The sequence below is a fragment of the Schistocerca cancellata genome, chromosome 4, assembly GCF_023864275.1.
Source record: "Schistocerca cancellata isolate TAMUIC-IGC-003103 chromosome 4, iqSchCanc2.1, whole genome shotgun sequence".
NCBI classification, from domain to species: domain Eukaryota; kingdom Metazoa; phylum Arthropoda; class Insecta; order Orthoptera; family Acrididae; genus Schistocerca; species Schistocerca cancellata.
In genome coordinates this window covers 727,135,865-727,156,523 of record NC_064629.1, presented here as the reverse complement: position 1 = coordinate 727,156,523, position 20,659 = coordinate 727,135,865, and positions in this window count along the sequence as shown.

The following is a 20,659-nucleotide window of genomic DNA, read 5'->3' as shown; positions in this document are numbered from 1 at the left end:
CATTCGATCCCTGCGACACCAAACATTTCAGCAGGATAATGCACGATCGCATGTTGCAGGTCCTGAGCGGGCCTTTCTGGATACAGAAAATGTTCGACTGATGCCCTGGCCAGCACATTCTTCAGATCTCACACCAACTGAACACGTCTGGTCAATGGTGGCCGAGCAATTGGCTCGTCACAATACTGCAGTCACTACTCTTGATGAACTGTGGTATCGTGTTGAAGCTGCATGAGCAGCTGTACCTCTGTACCTGTACACGCCATCCAAGCTCTGTTTCATTCAATGCCCAGGAATATCAAGGCCGTTATTACGGCCAGAGGTGGTTGTTCTGGGTACTGATTTCTCAGGATCTATGCACCCAAATTGCGTGAAAATGTAATCACATGTCAGTTCTAGTATAATATATTTGTCCAATGAATACCCGTTTATCATCTGCATTTCTTCTTGGTGTAGCAATTTTAATGGCCAGTAGTGTACGATACTGCAATGTCTGTAATTTTTAAGAAGAATGATGCAATGTTCCTTCAGACATGCATGCATGTTCTAAGTTACAGTGAATCGATCTTCTTAACAACACAGGCCCTGCAATGTCGTAATCATCGTTTTGGCCTCTCAGGCATGGGTACATCATCGATGGTTACAGTGATGTATGCATGTATGAAGGACAACGTATTGTGAAGAGACAGACACTGTACAGAGAAGGACAATGACGTATCCGCGCCTCAAAGGACTAAAATGACAATATTATACACCGCTGGAAAAAAATCGCAACACCAAGGAGTTGTACGACAAATCGCAACAACAATAAGGAGTTGTACGACATAAACGAAAGTTGTTGGGCGCTTTTCTGCATCTGAAAGATGATGTCTAGTCTAGTCTAATTTCGCGCCAGTCACATAAGAGTCACAGTGACACTATGAGGATGCAAACCAGGTTTGTTTTAAATACACTCTGTAACAGAAGTGAACGTTAGCTATCTTTGAGACTGGACGTGGTGAATTGATGTTACTGAAGGATGCTTTTAAGGCGAAAAAGCCGCTATTGTCAAAACGTCATTGAGTTTGAACAAGGTCGTACAGTATAATAGGACTACGAGCAGCTGGATGTTCCTTCTGCGTAACTGCAGAAAGTCTTGGCAGGGATGTACACTGTATATGACTGCTGGCAGCGGTGGTCACGAGAATGTATGGTCGCAAGAAGACCGGGCTCCGGACGGCCACGTGGCACTACGAAGAGGGAAGACTGTCATGTTCGGTACATGATTCTATCGCTTCGTAGAGCATCTGCAACAGCAGTTTGAGCAGTAGTTGGCGCCACAGTGATACAACGAGCTTGAGCAGTGTCTGGCACCATAGTGATACAGCGACCTGTTACAAACCTGTTAGTTCAAGAACAGCTTCGGCCAGACGCCCTGCAGCGAACATTCCACTTACCCCAAATCACCGCCATTAGCGACTTCAGTGGTGTCAAGCGAGAGCTGATTGGAGGGCAGGGTGGAGGTCTACTGTGTTTTCTGATGAAAGGTACTTCTGTCTCGGTGCCAGTGATGGCCATGTGTTGGTTAGAAAAAGGTCAGTTGGTGGCCCGAAACCAACCTGTGTGCGTGCTACGCACACTGCACCTACACCTGGGATTTGGTCAGGGGTGCGATTTCGTATGATAGCAGGAGCACTCTAGTGGTTATCCCACGCACCATGCCTGCAAATCTGCACGTCAATCTGTCGATTTGACTTATTGTGCGGCTGTTCATGAATAGCATTCCAGCAGGTGTTTTCCAACAGGATAACGCTCGCACACATACTGCTGTTGTAATCCAAGATGCTCTAAAGAGTGTTGACATTTTGCCTTGGCTTACTCGATCACCAGATCTGTCTCCAGTCGAGCAAATATGAGATATCATCAGATGACAGCTCTGGTGTCATCCACGAACAGCATTAACCGTCCCTGTATTGACCGACCATGTGCAGCAGGCTTGGAACTTCATCCCACAAACTGGCATCCGGCACATGTATAACAAAATACATGCACATTTTGCATGCTCGTATTCAACATTCTGTTGATTACACCTTGCATTAACCTGTGCTCTTTCAATTTTAATCACTTAAATATGTTACCTGGACAAATGTATTCCTGAAATTTCATTGCTCTGCGTTAACTATTTTTTGACGTTGCAGTTTTTTTCCGTCACTGTATTTGCTCTCTCTGCGGTAACCACGAATTGTGCGAGCATAAGGTTCAAAAATGGCTCTGAGGGCTATGGGACTCAACATCTGAGGTCATCAGTCCCCTAGAGTTAGAACTACGTAAACCTAACTATCCTAAGGACATCACACACATCCATGCCCGAGGCAGGATTCGAGCCTGCGACCGTAGCAGTCGCGCGGTTCCGGACTGAAGCGCCTAGAACCGCTCGGCCACACCGACCGGCGCGAGCGTAAGGGTTGTAACTATATGACATATGGAACTTTGGATCTGTTGGGGAGGCGTGTTAGGAAAGTCAAAGTGGTTAAGGCGACCGCTCGCGTGAATGGGAAGTCTGGATTCGAGTCTCTGTCCGAGACAACTTTTCATGCGTCACAAACAACTGACATCACTGCATAGTCGCAGAATACGAAACCACTTTGTAGCGTTTACCGCAGCTGTGACCGTCAGTGGTAGTGTCTGTTCCTCCAGATATGCATGCATGTCTGAAGGACGTTGTATTGTGAAGAACCGGCCGCTGTGGCCGAGCGGTTCTAGGTGCTTAAGTCTGGACCCGCTTTGCTGCTACAGTCTCACGTTCGAATCCTGCCTCGGGCATGGATGCGTGTGCTGTCTTTAGGTTAGTTAGGTTTACGTAGTTCTAACTCTAGGGGACTGATGACCTCAGATGTTAAGTCCCATAGTGCTTAGAGCCATTTGAACCATTTTTATTGTGAAGATACAGACACTGTATAAACATAGACATTGTAACCATCGACTGGTCATTACCTCGCTAGTCATTGAAACTTTTAGTTACGAGCCATTAAATAGTACAGTTTTGACCTTGAATTATTTTCGTTAGTGATATGGATTGCTCTCTGGATTGTTGTGTACGCTTCATTATCTCCGCTGTCACTTACCTCCGGAGCTGCCTGTTTCTTTCCACCGGTCTCTACGTTATCACCAGTTCGAGTGATCATAATCAGTGTTCTCCCTACGCAGAGTAGGATAGAAGACAGTCTGTCAACAGACTTACTCTTTTCTTAATTAGAATCTCAGTTTTGGGTGTCTAGATGAAAGATGATTTCCTGTTCACATCGTCTAATAATGAAATCTACTGATACAAATTTTAGTAAGTTACGCCAAAAGAGAGTACCTATTCGCTGAATGATGATAGATACGATCACATAGACTTAGTAGAAGTGGGAGAATAATAGAAATTCTGAAAATCTTAAGTTACAGACATTCACAAGAAGGATTAAATTCTATTATATTATTGAGTCATTACATACAAGTATCACCAGTAATAATATCTCACGCGGAGGAGTATACCTAATTGACGCCAGTAGTGGGACAAGGCTGGTCCTCCGACAAGGACTCCATTGTTCTCCTTAAGAAAACAAACTAGCCAATTGCCTCTCCCCCACTGGTGCAGTGTTCTCCTACTTGCCCAGCCTCCATCAACACCCGTATTGGTGTCCTCAACATCCTGAGGGGTGGCTTGGCATTCGTAACCTGTACCTCGGTCGTCCAACAGCAGCAGCAGCAGCAAATTCAGATGATATTCACAAATTTCCAGCAGACTATTACACCCAATAGTACTGGCTTCATTTTCGCAAATTTCTGGCAGAGTATCGCATCCAATGCTATTTTCTGTCACATTTATATTTTTGGGGTAATTTCACTGATTTTTAAAGAATATGCGTGTAAATATGGGTTTCATTTCTGTTTTACCGATTTTTTAAGGAAACACATATAATTATATGTTTCACTGCTGTTTTACCGATTTTTCCCCATTTTCAAGAATATACACGTAAATACGCGTTTCGTGACTATTTTACTAATTTTTAAGAAGACGCACGTAAATAATACCTTTGGAATAATTTTACCGATTTTTCAAGAATACACACGTATATGTGTTTATACAGACAATGAATGTCTAAAAATTTCCGCAGTGCATTGTTTAGCAGCACACCACCACTATGTATACTTCCTCTGAGTTAGTATGGGCAGAGGTCATTGTTGGCAACCGGAATAAAATAATAATTGGATCCTTTTACCGACCTCCCAGTTCAGACGATGCAGTTGCTCAAAGGTTGAAAGAAAACTTGAGTTTGATTTCAAACATGTACCCGACTCATACGATAATAGTTGGTGGTGACTTTAATTTACCCTCGATACGTTGGCGAAAATACATGTTTAATTCCGGGAGTAGGCATAAAATATCGTACGAAATTGTGCTAAACGCATTCTCTGAAAATTATTTCGAGCAGTTAGTTCATGAGCCCACGCGAATAGTAAACGGTTGTGAAAACACACTTCACCTCTTAGCAACAAATAATCCTGAGTTAATAAACAACATCAAAACCGACATAGGGATTAGTGAACACAGGGTTAACGTAGCCAGACTGAATATTGTAATCCCCAAATCCTCGAAAAATAAGCGAAAAATATACCTATTCAAAAAAGCAGATAAAAATTCCCTTGACGCCTTCCTGAGAGACAATCTCCACTCATTCCAAATTAATAATATAGGTGTAGAGCAGATGTGGCTTAAATTCAAAGAAATAGTATCGGCAGCAACTGAGAGGTTTATACCAAACAAACTAACAAACGACGGAGCTGATCCTCCTTGGTACACAAAACGGGTTAGAACACTGTTGCAGAAACAACAAAGCAAACATGCCAAATTTAAACAGACGCAAAATCCCCAAGATTGGTGTTCCTTTCCAGAAGCTCGAAACTTAGCGCGGAGGTCAATGCGAGACGCCTATAACAGTTTCCACAACGAAACTTTGTCTCGAAACATGGCAGAAAATCCAAAGAGATTCTGGTCGTATGTTAAGTATGTCAGCGGCAAGAAACAATCAATGCCTTCTCTGCGCGATAACAATGAAGATACTATCGAAGACAGTGCTGCCAAAGCAGATTTACTAAACACAGCCTTCCGAAATGCCTTCACAAAAGAAGACGAAGTAAACATTCCAGAATTCGAATCGAGAACAGCTACCAACATGAGTAACGTAGAAGTAAATATCCTCGGAGTTGTGAAGCAACTAAAATCACTTAATAAAAGCAAGTCTCCTGGTCCAGACTGTATACCAGTTAGGTTCCTTTCGGAGTATGCTGATGCATTAACTCCATACTTAACAATCATATACAACCGTTCGCTCGAAGAAAGATCCATACCCAAAGACTGGAAAGTTGCACAGGTCACACCAATATTCAAGAAAGGTAGTAGGAGTAATCCACTAAATTACAGGCCCATATCGTTAACGGTGATATGCAGCAGGATTTTAGAACATATATTGTGTTCGAACATTATGAATTACCTCGAAGGAAACGGTCTATTGACACACAGTCAACAGGGGTTTAGAAAACATCATTCCTGTGAAACACAACTAGCTCTTTATTCACATGAAGTGTCGAGTGCTATTGACAAGGGATTTCAGATCGATTCTGTATTCCTGAATTTCCGGAAGGCTTGTACCACACAAGCGGCTCGTAGTAAAATTGCTTGCTTATGGAATATCGTCTCAGTTACGTGACTGGATTTGCGATTTCCTATCAGAGAGGTCACAGTTCGTAGTAATTGACGGAAAGTCATCTAGTTAAACAGAAGTAATTTCAGGCGTTCCCCAAGGTAGTGTTATAGGCCCTTTGCTGTTCCTTATCTATATAAACGATTTGGGAGACAATCTGAGCAGCCGTCTTCGGTTGTTTGCAGATGACGCTGTCGTTTATCGACTAATAGTCATCAGAAGATCAAAACAAACTGCAAAACGATTTAGAAAAAATATCTGAATGGTGCGAAAAGTGGCAGTTGACCCTAAATAACGAAAAGTGTGAGGTCATCCACACGAGTACTAAAAGGATCTCATTAAACTTCGTTTACACGATAAATCAGTCTAATCTAAAAGCCGTAAATTCAACTAAATACCTAGGTATTACAATTACGAACAACTTAAATTGGAAAAAACACATAGAAAATTACGTGGGAAAGGCTAACCAGAGGCTGCGTTTTACTGGCAGGACACTTAGGAAATGTAACAGACCTACTAAGGAGACTACCTACACTACGCTTGTCCGTCCTCTTTTAGAATACTGCTGCGCGGTGTGGGATCCGTACCAGATAGGACTGACGGAGTACATCGAAAAAGTTCAAAGAAAGGCAGCACGTTTTGTATTATCGCGAAATATGGGAGAGAGTGCCACAGAAATGATACAGGATTTGGGCTGGACATCAAAAGAAAGGCGTTTTTCGTTGCGACGGAATTTTCTCACGAAATTCCGATCACCACCTTTCTTCTCCGAATGCGAAAATATTTTTTTGACACCGACCTACATAGGGAGGAACGATCACCACGATAAAATAAGGGAAATCAGAGCTCGTACGGAAAGATATAGGTGTTCATTTTTTCCGCGCGCTATACGAGATTGGAATAATAGAGAATGGTGAAGGTGGTTCGATGAACCCTCTGGCAGGCACTTAAATGTGATTTGCAGTGTATCCATGTAGATGTAGATGTAGATGTATGGTTCTCCCTTTATTTTCCTTAAACGAACAGCTACTTCTTTCACGAAGACACACATAAAACTATTAGTCAAACGATCACCACAACGCGATAATTTAACCAATTACGCGGATACACAGCATTAAACAATTTTTATTTAACAACAGATACCCACCGGCGTACGTGTCGCTTTTAAACAATGTTTATTTAACAACAGACCTCCGTGGTAGCCGTGCGGTCTGAGGCGTCTTGTCAGGGTTCGTGTAGCTCCCCCCATCAGAGGTTCGAGTCCTCTCTCGGGCATGGGTGTGTGTGTGTTGTCCTTAGCGTAAGTTAGTTTAAGTTAGTTTAATTAGTGTGTAAGCCTAGGGATCGATGACCTCAGCAGTTTGCTCCCATTGTCCTCACCACAAATTTCCAATTATTTAACAACAAATACCCACCGGAGTAGGTTTCGCTTAAGTCAACGTATCCCCCGTACTATAACAGTGTGACGTCACTCTAACACTACAAGCTCATACTGAACTTTCAAAAATAAAGGCAGAACGTCTCTACAGAGAACGGAACGAGTGCGTACTGAAAAGTAATGCCTCCGAATTTTTTATATGAAATCTCTTCAAGCTATTTAGATAAAACAAACGTTATTAACATTATGCATTTTTATTCGTGTCTGCATATTTGCAGCCCTATAATGTCGGTCACACCGCACCCATCGGCTTCTCTCTCACTACGCCAGCGCCGTTGCACATTCGCGGTGGAGAGGTGGTGTCTAGGAAGGCAGGAGGGTAGCAATTACTCCTTTAAATAAATCCAAAGCAGACAACCAGTTGCAACAATAGGTGGTTTTAATTAACATTTGACCCTGGTTTCGACGGATGTAACCCCGGTTTTTCGGAAATACATGCAACCTGACGACAATGTAACAGCAATAACTGCAAACCAGAAACATACATGTGATGTTCACGTAATTAGAATTAATTCTTTATTTAAAACAAAAAAAAATGTGGCAGGACGTATACCTCAATGTATTTAAAGTGCACCTCCACACCGTGCCAAATGTGCCCCGTACACAGAGGGAACACAGCGTGTCTTCTGCTCTTTGCAGTGCGTGTCATAGCCTTGGGAGCTGGACAAAACACACGGACAAACAAGAGGCTGCGAACAGCTGAAAGAAGCGGGAAATTACAGCCATAATTTTTCCCGAGAGCATGCAACTCTACTGTATGGTTAAATGATGATAGTGTCCTCTTGGGTGAAATATTTCGGAGTTAAAACAGTCCCCCAATCGGGTCTTCTGGTGGTGATTACTCAGCAGAATGTCGTCATCAGGAGAAACAAAACCGGCGTTCTGCGGATCGGAGAGTGGAATGTTAGATCCCTTAATCGGGCAGGTAGGTTAGAAAAATGAAAAAGGGAATTGGATAGGTTGACGTTGATCTAGCGTGAATTAGTGAAGTTCGGTGACAGGAGGAATAGGACTTCTGATCATGTTAGTAAAGGGCTATAAAAACAAAATCAAATACGGCTAATGCAGGAGAAGGTTTAATATTGAAGAAGAAAATAGGAATGCGGGTAAGTGATTACGAAATACATAGTGAACGCATTATCGTAGCCAAGATAGACACAAAGCGCACACCTATCACACTGGTACAAGTTAATGTCCAACTAACTACGCATATGAGAAAGAGACTGAAGAACCGTATGATGAGATAAAAGAAATTATTCAAATGCACTCATGCTCATAAATTAAGGATAATTGCAGAATGTGATGCCACACAACGTGGCACTACACAAAACTGGCGCTAATAGCAGAGGCACATAGGGAACACACACGACACAAATCTGTAAGTCCACAGTATTGGTGATAAGTTGAGAAAACCGTCCCGAAACACATGTGCTACAAAACGCCACTGTTTCCTGCGCATGTACTGCGACATGAATATGGGATATGATCACCATGCACACGTACACAGACCACACAACGGGTTGGTGTACTCTGGATCAGGTGGTCCAGCAGCTGCTGGGGTATAGCCTCCCATTCTTGCACCAGTGCCTGTCGGAGCTCCTGAAGTGTCGTATGGGTGTGAAGACGTGCAGCGATACGTCCATCGAGAGCATTCCAGACGTGCTCGAAGGAGTTTAGATTTGGAGAACAGGCAGGCCACTCCATTCGCCTGATATCTTCTGTTTCAAGGTACTCCTCCACGACGGCAACTCGGTGGGGCCGTGCGTTATCATCCATCAGGAATAAGGTGGGACCCACTGCACCCATGAAAAGGCAGACATACTGGTGTAAAATGACGTCCCGCTACACATGCCCTGTTACAGTTCCTCTGTCATAGACATGCAGGGATGTACGTGCACCAGTCATAATCCCATCACACACCATCAAACCACGACCTCCATACAGGTCCTTTTCAAGGCCATTAAGAGGTTTGTATCTGGTTTCTGGTTCACTCCAGACGAAAACCCGGCGAGAATCACTGTTCAGACTATATCTGGACTTGTCCGTGAACATGACCTGGGACCACTGTTCCAATGACCATGTACTGTGTTCTTGACAGAAGGCTTTACGGGCTCTCCTGTGACCAGGGGTCAGGGGTAAGTGGAATGCACCTTGCGGGTCTCTGGCCGAATAAACCATGTCTGTTCAGTCGTCTGTAGACTGTGTGTCTGGAGACAACTGTTCCAGTGGCTGCGATAAGGTCCCGAGCGAGGCTACCTGCAGTATTCCGTGGCCGTCTGCCGGCACTGATGGTGAGATATCGGTCTTCTTGTGGTGTCGTACACTGTGGACGTCCTGTACTGTAGCGCCTGGACACGTTTCCTGTCTGCTGGAATCGTTGTTATAATCTTGAGATCACACTTTGTGGCACACGTGCTACGACCTGCTCTGTTGGACCAGCCTCCAATCGCCCTAGTATTTTACCCGTCATAACGTCATCAATGTGTGTTCTTTAAGCCATTTTCTACACACAGTCACCATTAGCACGTCTGGAAACGTCTGCACACTTACTTGCTGCATCGTACTCTGACATGCACCAACACACCTCTGCGTATGTGCGCTGCTGCCAGCGCCACCGTGCGACGACCGCTGGTCAAATGCACCGCATGGTCATACCCCGAGGTGATTTAAACCCGCAAACCGCACACCAGAGCGTTGGTTGTTTCACCATGTATCAGCATTACCCTTAATTTACGAGCATGAGTGTAGTTAAGAGAGACGAAAATTTGATTGTGATCAGGGACTGGAATTCGATAGTAGGAAACGGAAGAGAAGGAAATAGGTGAATATGGACTGTGGGAAAGGAATGAAAGAGGGAGCCGCCTGGTAGAATTTTACACAGGGCATAATTTAATCATCGCTAACACTTGGTTTAAGAATCGTGAAAGAAGGTTGTACACGTTCTAACATTCTGCGTGGTGTCTGTTGTTCTAAGTCGTGTCTCCCTATCACTTTCGCGCAACAACGCTCTGAGCGTGTTTTTTAGGGAATTGACTAGTTTGAACCTGGGACCTGTTGCTGGTAAGGAGACGCCAGACCACACATGACATGTAGAGTTCATAAGAGTTCAGTGAGACAAGCGATGATATAATCAAATACTTAACGATTTCAGCGTCAGCTCCACTGCACTCCCTGTAAAAAGAATCTTAATACTAACTAAATTTAGTGGAAGGGGTTCAAGGCTTTCCTATTTTTAGTCAGCTGGTAAAATAACGTCGAAAAAGCAGTTAAGTTTACCACTGGAAATTTTATTTTACTCACAAAACATTGTTTATAAATTGCACTATTGATAAAAGGAAATGTTTTAATACAGGATGATAAAAACCAACTGCGTTCAACAAAGGTGTGAACGAATATTCCCTGAGTGGGTTTCCAAGTTCTACAATGGATCGAAGGATGACCTATGCCATATCACATCTATAATCTAGGTTTAAATTAAGTTTCACAAGAGAGAAATTTATCAAAATGGTCTACAGTGACCCTCAATTATCTTTAATTACTTATCTAACTTATCATAAATTACAGTGGCTGATGTGGCTTCTCAATAACTATATAACAGAAAAATCATCGCGTTTCAGATTTTTACTTCAAGTGGCAAATGTGAACACCATGAGCTTTAATTGACGATCGACACTAGTATTACGCAAAAAGGGGGTGTAACAGATGAGACTTCTGCAGTTCTGAATGAAGCTTTATGCGCTGTTATGTGGCATCGCGTGCGTTCATTACCTTGTCGGTGTTCGTCAGGGGGCGGCGGACAGCACAGCTCCGCTCACCTCGCCGTCTCGGAAGCAACTCCTACCTAAATTCTCCTTACTACAATTTACCGAAGTTGGTTTAAAAAAACTATTTGGCTGTGTTTTCATCTGACCACTCAGGGTCTCAGTGTTAACCTAAAGCTCCGCCTACAAAAATTCTGTCTATCCAATGAGAAACGTTATACTTTTCGTGGTGGGGCAATGGTTTTAAAGTTTGCAACGTAACAGAGACTCGAAAAAGTCTCACGCTAAAACTTGCAGCTAGGGTGGCCCTTTTTGTGTTATCGTAAGATCTATATTGTTCTTCTGGAGGGCTCTAGCTTTTAACATGGGCTGGGGGTGGTCCTAGCGGTTAGCTGGCAGCGTGGGTGTCCATCCATTATCGTAGGGCCTTCCAGCTTAACACGGTTCTGCTCTCGGCTTCTGTTCTCGTTTCTCCCCTCGGAACTGCGTCTGTCTCACCATGGGAAGGTATGACATGCATTTAGGCATTCTTGTGTTAGTCTGTGGTATTCCATTTGCTCACTCGTTACTCGTATTACTTTGGTTAATTTAATGTCACGATTTATTCGGAGCTATGTGACATACTACTGGATTTGCTTATCATGTCATGGAAGGTGTTGAATTTGCCTGACACCTTACATATCACCACCCTTCGAACTTAATTTTTGCACTGAAGTTAGGCAATGATTGAATCGTTGTCTAAGTCAGTCAAATATTATTCCGTTATCTAAATTTTGTTGCCTACTGTTCAGCCACGTTATTCTGTTCTATGCTAGTTTGTATTACTAATTTATATTTTTATATTCTTCCACATTATCAACAATATGTTTATATTGACAAGTGAAGAATATTTTTATTCTATTATAATTATTATTTTTTAATTATTTTCTTTCTTTATTTAATTGTGAAGTTTGTTTTTTAAGAAGTTTTGTTATCGAAAGTGAGGAGTCTTTCACATCGATTTTCTTAGAAATATTGTTTTTATAAATGTAGTGTTGTGGACTGACAAGACAGCCAGTCCACAGTGACGGGTAACCGAAAAGGCACGCGTACACACACGCCGACTGGCGAGACTTCTGGAACAGGATACGTAATTAATGCACTAAAGAAAAGTACGTAGCGTCTGTTTACTTAACTTTAATTCATCCTTGTGGTACATCGATATTGACGATACAAGTGAGACTCTCTCCAGATATGGTTAATGGCGCCTTGCTAGGTCGTAGTCATGGACTTAGCTGAAGGCTATTCTAACTGTCTCTCGGCAAATGAGAGAAAGGCTTCGTCAGTGTAGTCGCTACCAAAGTCGTCCGTACAACTGGGGACGAGTGCTAGTACGTCTCTCTAGACCTGCCGTGTGGTGGCGCTCGGTCTGCAAATACTGACAGTGGCGACACGCGGGTCCGACATATACTAATGGACCGCGGCCGATTTAAAGCTACCACCTAGCAAGTGTGGTGTCTGGCGGTGACACCACATTCCTCCCCCGCAAATCGGCGAACGGTCGTGTTATAAGGCTTCCGCCCGCCGTGGGGAGGGCCCCATGTTGACGTATGCGATGAGGTGGGGAGCCTAACAACAGGCGAGGCTGTGCCACCCGCACCCGGCCATTCGGTCCGAGGGGAGCTAGGAAACGCCTGAAAACCTAGTCCAGAGTGCACGTCAACATGCGGCGTATGCGCCCGTAATGAGACAGGAGGGGCCGAAGGGTCGACCTCCATTGCGTCGGGGTATCCGACGCGCGATGACGCCATGCGGTCCGGAGCGGGCAAGATTTCCATGGCGGAGGACAGCTGGTCACGGGAAGCGATCGGCGGCGCGTGACCCAGGGAGGCGGTTGGCGGCTGCAGCGAAGCGTCCACTGTGGGCGGCGCCGGCGGGAGAACAGGCGGCGGCGGCGGCGGCGGCGGCGGCGGCGGCGGCGCGTCGCCATGGGGCAAAATGAAAGGCATCGTCGGTAACACCTGGGGATGAGGCGAGCAAGTAGATGGGTCCCCAGGGCGCTGACCGGACGGCACCGTCGCTGAAAGCAGACGGGGAGCGGCAGAACCCGTGCGACGACAGAGGCGCAGCTGATTGAGATGCCGACGCACCTCACCAGAGGCCCCCAAAACCAAATACATCGCGTGGCCGAGGCAGCGAAGAATGCGCCCTTCGAGCCAACGCCGTGAACCGCGATAGTTGCGATAGAATACAACGTCGCCTGGAGCAAAAGCAGGAGTCTGCCGCTGCACAGGAATCTGATGCGGTGGATGCAGCAAAGACATCAAGGTTAAATGAGGACGACGGTGGAGCAACTCAGCCGGCGAGCGACCATCTCGGGGCTGAGAGCGATACGAAGACAAAAAAAGCAACAACGCGTCCTCCCGAGAATGCGACTCTTTCAATTTCAACATCTGTGACTTGAAAGTCCGGACCAAACGTTCAGCGGCACCGTTTGACTGAGGCGAAAACGGCGCGGACGTCAGATGTTGAATACCATTGGCCTTGCAGAATGACAAATTCTGCGGACATGAATTGTGGGCCATTGTCGGAAACAATAGTCTGTGGAAGACCTTCAATGCAAAAGATAGCAGACAGCGCTTGGATGGTGGCAGATGACGTCGTGGAAGACATCCGGACAACAAATGGAAAATTACTGAAGGAATCGACAACAACCAACCATCGAGCATTCCAGAATGGACCAGCAAAATCTATGTGTAAGCGTTACCAAGGGGAAGTGGCTTTTGGCCAAGCAAAGAATTTCCGCGGCAGTGCGGATTGTTGTTCGGCACACGCCATACAAGAAGAGCACATCTTTGTAATCGCAGCATCGATTCCGAACCAAGTACAGTGCTGACGAGCAAGTTGTTTCGTACGCACTATACCCCAATGTCCTTGGTGGAGAAGCTTTAAGACAGAGGACTATAACGAACGTGGGACCACGACTCTGGACTGATCATTATCAGAACGCAACAACAAAACACCACGTCGTACAAAAAGTCTCTCCTTGTGAGCAAAAAATCTGCGAACCAACGGATCCTCGATCCGGGACTTGGACAAGGGCCATTGCGTAGCAACAAAACGCAAAACGGTAGCAAGGACAGGGTCAGCAGCTGTGGCTGTAGCTACACGACGAAAATCAATCGGAAACGATTCGACCACGTCATCAGTTTCCGCATCAATGAACATGCAAGCAAGTTCGGAAGAATCGAATGCTTTATCCTCGGCAACAGGCAAACGGGACAACGCATCGGCGTTTCCGTGCTTAGCAGTGGACCGATACAAGATATCGTAGTGGTACTGCGAGAGGAAAATAGACCAGCGAATGAATTTCTGCGCTGTACGCGGAGGTACAGGCTTGTTCGGATGAAAAAGCGATGTCAAAGGTTTGTGGTCTGTGATGATGGTAAAGTGACGATCATACAAGAAATCACGAAACTTTGTAACACCAAACACGAGAGCCAAAGCTTCTTTCTCTATCTGGGAATAATTTCTTTGCGCTGACGAGAGCAATTTGGACGCAAAGGCAATAGGGCGATCATGCGAACCATCTTTGTGCGCAAGCACAGCACCGATCCCGAAATCCGATGCATCTACCATCAACAAAAGGGGTTTCTGGGGATCGAATGGCGTAAGGCAAGTATTTGAAAGCAATGCCGATTTCAATTGGCGAAAGGCGCGTTCGCATGCCGTCGACCAGACGAACGGAACACCTTTACGGCGTAAGCGATGAAGCGGAGCTGAAATGGAAGAGGCATGCGGAATATTCCTATGATAATAGTTAATTTTTCCCAACACACTCTGTAGCTGCTTCAAAGTCTGCGGCGAAGGCAACTCCTGTATGGCACGGAGGTGCTCCGGACTCGGATGTATGCCTCGGGCATTAAGGACATGTCCCAGATATGGCAAATCACGAGCAAAAAACACACATTTGTCCTTCCTCAAGCGAAGACCATTTTGTCGCAAGACCTGAAATAATGTTTGTAGGCTTGCAAGATGTTCTTCTTCTGTCTTTCCGGAGATCACTATATCGTCCAGATAGTTTGCTGCAGTAGGGACCGACGCACAAATTGTTTGTAAATATTGCTGAAACAATGCAGGGGCGGCTGCGCACCCGAATGGCAGTCTTTTGAATCTGTACAATCCAAGATGCGTGTTAACCACCAATACGCGCTGGGATTCTTCGTCCATCGGTATTTGCAAGTACGCATCTGCTAGGTCCAACTTTGAAAAATATTTTCCCGGGCACAGTTTGTCAAAAAGATCTTCTGGGCGGGGCAAAGGAAAAGTAGCAGTCACAAGTTGTGGATTCACTGTTGCCTTGAAGTCCACGCAAAGTCTCAATTTTCCGGAAGGTTTTTGCAAAATTACTAAGGGTGAGGCCCAGAGAGAAGCCTGCACACGTTCAATGACACCTTGTGATTCTAAATCGTTTAATGTTCTTGCGACCTCGTCACGCAATGCGTGGGGAACATTGCGCGCTCTGAAAAATTTCGGTTGCGCATTGACTTTCAGTTCCAAATGTGCTTCATAGTTCTTAGTGCAACCAAGGCGCGGTGCAAAAATGTCCGCAAATTCTTCACATAAACGAGAAACACTGGCTGAAGGCACAGTCTGGTTCACTGATAGGACCTGATTTACTATAGACAAGTGAAACAACTGAAATAAATCGAAACCAAACAAGTTCACTGCAGAAGAAGAACGAAGGACGTAAAAAGACACAAGTTTTGTTTGTCCCTTGTATGTGGCAAGAAGGCTGCACTGGCCTAACACAGGGATATGCTGTCCTGAATAACTAGTGAGCTGAACATGTGCGGCACGCAACGTAGGTGCGCCCAGTTGTTTGTACGTGGCGTGATTGAGCAATGAAACTGCAGCTCCGGTATCGAGCTGGAATGGTATCACTTGTCCGGCAAGGTCCAAATCTACAAAAAGTTTATTGTCCTGCTGACGACAAGAGCGACTGTTTTGTGCAACTTGAACAGACACTGGTACAGAACCACTTGCGACGTGACGGGATTGCCGTCAACGTCGACGCACACTTTTTGTGGGACGAACACAGTCACAGTTAGAGAGAGGAACACTGGGCAGAGTGGCATTAACTACATGAATGTCCATGGGCGAAGGTTCCCGAGCCTGAGTGTCCTTGGTTCGATTCCGGCGCGAAACAAAGGGCCTGGAATGGTTGGGAGTGTCCGATCTAAGCTTTTTCTGGCAAACACTTTGAACATGTCCTTTCTTATTACAGAAGAAGCAAATAGCTTGGCGTGACGGGCAATTCGCACGCGAATGTCTAGTTGCACACTGCGGGCATGATTTCAGCACTGCATTTGCTCGCGTGCGCGGCACACGAGGCGGTGCGGACGTGCGCGAAGGCTGTTTACAGTTCCGTGCAGCGCGCCCAGCCGGCCGGTTAATGCGACACACAGCTGGCGAAGTTGCAAATGATTCCTGAGCAAAGTCAAGTGTGTCTTGCCTATCCAATATGTCTATCACTTGTTGAAGGGAGGGATTGACTAGTTTCAATATCTGTTCCCTTATGCAAACATCAGAAACGTTCTGTGCTATTGCATCACGCACCATAGTATCTGAATACGAGAGTCCACAGTCGCATTCAAAACCACAATCCCTAGTAAGGCCTTGCAAAGTTGCAACCCACTCCCGATTAGTTTGACCGGCCGTACGTTTTGTACGAAAGAACGTATACCTCTTTGCAACGACATTTACTGTTTCTTTGAAATAGGCATCTAAAGCAGACAAAATTTCTTCGTAGGACAGAGTTGCTACATCGCGTCGGGGAAACAATTTCACTATCACACGGTAGATGGACACACCTACACACGAAAGTAAAAACGGCTGCCGCTCATTACCTTGAATTCTGTAGGCGGCGAGATGGAATTCAAATTGGCGTGACCACTCCGTCCAGCTTTCGTCGTCCGCGTGAAATGGACGAAACTGGGGTGCAACTGCGTGTTGTGGCTGCGGTAGCGATGAAGCGGCTGCTGCCGCATCGGTTTGCAGTGCACGTTGACCCTGGACGAGCTGTCCAAGGGCATTCAATAACGCCTGCGCCTGCTGATTCTGCAAGCGATAAAATTCGGACAGTACATCTGGAGAATGTGGCGAAGCCATGACACAAGCAAATTAAAACAGAGCAATACGAACGCGAAAGCCTCTTTTAAGACTCGTCGCCAATGTTATGGACTGACAAGACAGCCAGTCCACAGTGACGGGTAACCGAAAAGGCACGCGTACACACACGCCGACTGGCGAGACTTCTGGAACAGGATACGTAATTAATGCACTAAAGAAAAGTACGTAGCGTCTGTTTACTTAACTTTAATTCATCCTTGTGGTACATCGATATTGACGACACAAGCGAGACTCTCTCCAGATATGGTTAATGGCGCCTTGCTAGGTCGTAGTCATGGACTTAGCTGAAGGCTATTCTAACTGTCTCTCGGCAAATGAGAGAAAGGCTTCGTCAGTGTAGTCGCTAGCAAAGTCGTCGTACAACTGGGGACGAGTGCTAGTACGTCTCTCTAGACCTGCCGTGTGGTGGCGCTCGGTCTGCAAATACTGACAGTGGCGACACGCGGGTCCGACATGTACTAATGGACCGCGGCCGATTTAAAGCTTCCACCTAGCAAGTGTGGTGTCTGGCGGTGACACCACATGTAGTAATTAAGTAAAATCTATTCCTAACACATTTTCTAAATATCATGTACAAGTAAAATGTTTTTGTTTCTAGACACTCATTTCAACATTGTTTCACTAACAAATAAGAATTATTTCCAAGAATTGCTTTGACAAAGAAATATAAATACACAAGTATTGAGATATTATCCTAACAAATGGTACAAATGTTAAAAAAAAGGGAAAACATCCAACAAGATAATTTTTTATTCTTTGTTTTTATAAGGAGAAAATAAGTAAAATATAGTTATTCTTTTATTTTTATGAGGAGAAAATAAGTTGCATATAGTTTTAGTGTTTATTATGCCTTACTTTTGTTCGTTATATACTGTCCATTTCAGAACTAATGACTTATTTTTATCGATAGCCTATTTTTTACTTAAGTCCATAGTCAATTGGAGCTGCCCCATCGTGTAAAATTCTACCAGGCGACTCCCTCTTTCATTCCTTTCCCTCAGTCCATATTCACCTATTTCCTTCTCTTCAGTTTCCTACTATCGAGAGAAGAGGGAAATTAAGTAGAAAAAATAAGACGTTGTTGAGACTTTCAGAAGGAACATTAAGCTATGATTGACTAGAATAAGGGAAAGGAATAGTGTAGAAGACAAATGGGTAGCTCTGAGAAATGAAACAGGAATATTAAAGAGGCCTTTGGAGAAAATAGAAGCAGCTGTATGACTATCAAGAGCACAATGGAGAACTAGTCCTAAGCAAAGAAGAGAAAGCGGAAAGGTGGAAGCAGTTTATACAGGGTCTGTACAAGAGAGATAAACTTGAAGGCAATATTACAGAAATGGAAGAGGACATAGATGAATATGAGATGAGAGATATGATACTGCAAGAAGAATTTGACAGAGCCCTGAAAGACTTAAGTCGAAACAAGGCACTGGGAGTGGACGACATTCTGCTCCACATCTGCGGTGCTCTCTCCTCATCAGGGATCGTATAATTATAGTCACCAACCAGCCAGAGGCAGAGCCTTCACCCATCCTTTAGAAGTGGGGCTGGACCAGGTCAATCTCACGCCATAGTTACACTATTCTGTGATTGCAGGCATATTTAGGGAGTGGATGTCATATGCCCACATAGATAAATCTACTGAGAGCTGCTTAGACCCTATCCTTATTCTTAATGTGTGTATACGTGTGCTGGAAAGTGGTCAGTGTCTGTTCACCAATGGTGTGGCTGAAATTTATATTCTGGAAGTAACCCTTCCCTCTGAGTTCACTCAGTGAGTCTAGTGAACCCCACCTGATTCCAGCTACAATCATCATGGAGCGTTTTGATAATCACAGTATTACCCCAGGTGGTCAATCCACTGCTAGCATTACTGGCGCAAGTGGTCTTTCGGATTCTGGGGCAGCCACGTTAAAATGCAGTGTGATTCAACAGAGAAAATAGGAGTCCTCTGGCTAATTTCAAACCAAAACGAATAAATTTTTAGCAACACTTAACATATAAACACTTCTGCAACTGGGTAAACTTCATAAATTGGGAGATATATTACATGAACAGAAGATTCAAATTTTGGCACTTCAGGAAACACAAATGACAGACAGTAAAACCTGAAGAAGTTAATGAAGCTTGGGAAACGTTGGAGAGCATCAACTCGGAAATTCCCTTAAACCATGTTAAAATTTTAATGGGTGATTTTAATGCTCAATTAGGTAAAGAGAAAAAATATAAGAAAACGGTGGGTGGATTTCCTGCTCATAAATGGACAAACCAAAGTGGCCAAAGAATTGTTGAGAAGTCCAAAAATTTTAACCTTAAAATCATGTCAACACATTTTAAGAAGAACTCTTCTAAACAAAAGCTCGGTGGACACCCAATATATTTATTGGGGAATTCCAAATCGATCATGTAGCAATTTCATACCCTAACTACAAAGAAATTTTGAGTGCTCAAGTTAGGAAAGGGACTAATATTGACTCTGGCCATTATTTAACGCGAATAAAAGTAAAACTTCAACCTCAAAAACTCTTCAAAACAAAAAATGTTATCCCAAAATTTGATACTGCTAAAATAACGCCAACTCTAACAAGTGAACTTGACAAAGAACAATCCAACAATTGGCAAAGCTTAAAAAAAAGTTTATCAAAACAGCATAAAATTTAATTCCGCTTCGAAAGAAACCTAACACCCTTGGTTGAACGTGGACTGTGAAACAGCAGTTAAGTCTAGGCATGAAGCTTTCAAAAATTGAAAAAGTAACAAAACTGGAACTACGTACAACACCTTTCTAACTGTAAGAAAAGAAACATCTAAATTAATCCGACAGACTGAAAGAAACTACAAAGTTGCCCAACTTTTGGAAATCGAAAAAGACTTCCAAAAGAACTTTGCTTCAAAAATGAAAACGGTAGTTTGGCTCTTAACAATCAGGAAAACTGTAAGGTGCTTGCTAAATATTTTTAAAAACTATTAAACTGTCCAGAACCAGTGAATGAATTCCAACCACAGCAAAATAATAACACCAACCCTAACTTTAAAGAAACCGACGAAATCGAAATAATTAAGCAAATTAAGAGACTTAAACACAATAAAGCATCTGAAGACGGTATAATTGCAGAACTACTAAAATTAGCTGGCCATAACACTGTAAAAGAGATCACTCAACCAATAGGACATACCTGGCAAACTGGGAAAATACCTGAGGACTGGATAACTGCCCTAATTCATCCATTGCATAAAAAAAGGGGACAGAACCAATGTTAACAATTACCGAGAAATCTCTCTTCTCCCAGTCACATACAAAATTATCTCACAATGTTTACTTGATCGCTCCCAAGAGCAAGTAGAACCTAAAATTCGTGAATACAAAGCAGGCTTTAGACCAAACAGGTCCTGTCCAGTACAAATTCTAAATTTAAAGCAAATCCTAGGCACCAAACAATTTCTGGTAACAATATTTTATGTACATTTGTGAATTTTAAAAAGGCCTATGACTCAGTTGATTGTGAATCTCTTTTCCAAATCGTAAAGGAACAAGGGCTAGATAATAAAATTCTAACACTGAT